The sequence below is a fragment of the Onychostoma macrolepis genome, chromosome 21 (genome assembly GCF_012432095.1).
Source record: "Onychostoma macrolepis isolate SWU-2019 chromosome 21, ASM1243209v1, whole genome shotgun sequence".
Classification (NCBI taxonomy): domain Eukaryota; kingdom Metazoa; phylum Chordata; class Actinopteri; order Cypriniformes; family Cyprinidae; genus Onychostoma; species Onychostoma macrolepis.
Window position 1 is genome coordinate 5,818,817 of NC_081175.1, and position 3,120 is coordinate 5,821,936.

Here is a 3,120-nt window from a genome sequence, read left to right on the forward strand (position 1 = left end):
CTAAACACGAGCGCAGCAGCCCCAGCGGCTTGAAGGAGGAACCGGGAGAGGCGGTCCGAAGGCAAACCGGTGTCAGATCCGCCCAACCAGAGCTGCCATCCTCTCTCTCTCTCCTCCACCCACTCCATCAGTTTGTCAGATGGCATTACTCGAGCATTCAGAAGAAGCTGATTGGAGTTAGACGCTACAAACCTCCCGCAAAATGGGGCTGTATTGATCCGTCTAGTTATCTTCTTGACGCTGTAATTGCCGGCGTGACAATAAAACACTTGCGTCTTGTTCACACCTAAAAGCTTAATGTGAACTCGAGAAAGCCTTTAATAAAGACAGATTGCATGTCGTCGTGTTGCATCCACATTGATATTCGCAATTAAGCGCACTCGACACTAAAGATTTTAAAATGAAAAGACAGCCTTCAGATTCTTTGCAAAACCTCTAGGCACGAGGAACTTGAAATCCACAAGGTCTTGCACCTGAAACTTAGATATAACCATTAGAGAACGTTACATAAACGTTCGCTATAGGTTGTCACACAAATAAAAATGTTCTCGAAATGCTAGTTGATGGTTAACGAAGAGCCTAAAGAAATTGTTGAATTGATTCCCAAAACGGGAACCATGCGTCGGGATTTTGCAGGGAATTAAGACGGCTAGAGGTTCGTTAGCGTTCAAAGACTTTGAGGCAATTTAAATGTACAGTGAAGTTCAGGGAGTTCATTATCTGTCCAGAGGTTCTCCAGAGGGTTCCGTCTGTGCGACGATCTGAGGGACCAAACGCTGCCTCAAGTGTCTTTTAAAGTAAACCTTTCATGGAATTATATAAAGCTATGTTTGAAATTTGACGGACGCATTTGAAGATAGATAGCCTAAATTGACTAAAATTCAGTTCCTGATTTTCCACAGCGTCTTTATCTCATTCAAATAATTAAAATAAAGTAGTGCTGACATATGATTTTTTTTTTATTATTATAATTCTGGTCATAAACATTAGCTTTTTTTTATTCAAAAATGAGTTAAGAGAAAACAGGCGGATTTCTATATCATGTGCTGTTATAAGGAAATATAGCCTATATGTATTCTGAATATACAGCACAGAAAAGAAAAGAAAAAAGATTAGGTTATTTTTATGTGGAAGATTACACGCAGATATGAAATGGTCGATAACACAATATAAATAAAAAATAATACACAGATAGGAATATTATTTGAACCAATATTATTCTATATTTTATATCTATTTTGCACATACTCCTGTTCGCAAAATCATGTATATTATTCGATTTTTATACCTTTTGAGCTGTTTCGTCCTTTAGCAATGAGGTAGCCTAGGCTACATACAAAAAAATACAGAATGTGAGGAGGGGGAAAAACAAAACAACGAAATTCCTAAATTTTTAATTGCACGACAGCACTGTAACATTTGATTGTTTGATATAAGGATATGGATACCACGAAAACACGAATATTTGCTGCGATAGATCACAGTAGCTATATGTTATAGTTAGTGAATAAACTGCAGGGAAATTATGTGGAATGCATTCTGAAACAAACGCGCTTTTCTCCGGCTTAAACAAACACACACGGCGCAAAGCATCTCTCACTCGAACCATTTTATTTTTCCAAGCTGTATAGCTGTGACTGACAGATATGCAGCCGTGTGCACTGGCCCCTGGGGCCACTATATTTATAGTTTGTCCCCTCATTCTCCCACGGTGCACACTCATGCAACTTACATAGGCTACAATGTTTAAAAAAAAAAAAAGAAAAAAACACTGCTGGAAAACAGATTTATATATTCTTGATGTTAGTCGGTATACTGACATTTATTATAAACATAAACTACATTATCATTTAGTATATTTTATGTTAATTCAACAGGTAACCCTAATACTATATTTTTCTCGCGGATTTTAATTCTTAATAAAAACAATAAGAGTAAGATGAGCTATATTATTAGTGGAGTATTATTATTATTATTTAAGTCTGATTCCAAATAACATACGAGATGAAATAAAGTAAACAAGAAAAACGCGCTGTGCTCATAACGCAAGTGGTAGGCCTAATAATTTAGTGTTTTTCAAAATATGAATTATTAAGAGAATTAAAATTCCATGTCCATGACGTGTCACCCTACCAGTTTTCTGTGTATTGTTTATAAACATAGTCTATTATAGCCTATTACTTTTTATGCCCAGAGCATACGAAGGTGGTTTAATAATACTGCTACTTTTTATAGAATTGATTACCAAAATAATTTTAGTAGGCCTATAGCATTATTAAATAATTTTCCTCCTTCCTTAAAGAGAATTAATCAAATATGTAATTTTAAGCTCTCGGTTTGAGACGGGTCGCCAAACGCACGAGTACCTCTGTGAACATGTGATGCAGCAGCGCCATCGTGTGATCGAACTTAAGATCACACTAGCAAACTAGTTCAATCACATTCAAGTTACATTTTAATTACTGATACTGGGAGGGAAAAAAATAAAAATAGTTGCATATGTAGGCTAATTAAAAATACTATAAAACTAAGAAAAGACACACACACAAACATTCATAATTTATCAAAAATAGAAAACTTCTGTAACAATATAGTTCAAAATTCAGGGTCAGTAATTTTTCTTGTTTTTCAGCAAGGATATGTTAAATTGATAAAAAGTTATAGTAAAGACCTACATTGTTAGAAAATATTTCTATTTTGAATAAATGCTGTTCTTTTTAACCTTTTATTCATCAAAGAATCCTGAAAAAAAATGATCAAAGATTCCAAAATAAATATTTATTTCTTGTAGGTAGTTGTGTCCATTGTGTATTAGACCAAAAAAAAAAAAAACCTCACAATGTGATTTCCCCCCCACTTTCACTATTTTTCTTACCTCAATTAAATGTTAGATTTTTATTTTTTTTTCCTTTTAATATTTCGGAGCAAAGGTTCAAATGGACAAAATGATTTTACAGCTTTCTTAGATCATATTTTCCAAGGGTATGAATAATTTTGAGCACAACTTGAAAATTATGAAGTCAGAAACTCAAGTTTACCAAACTGTAATTTCTTAAGAAACGACTCTGTGAAACTGTTAAATCCCCCATTAAAAAGACAAAAATCACAATTAAAACAACA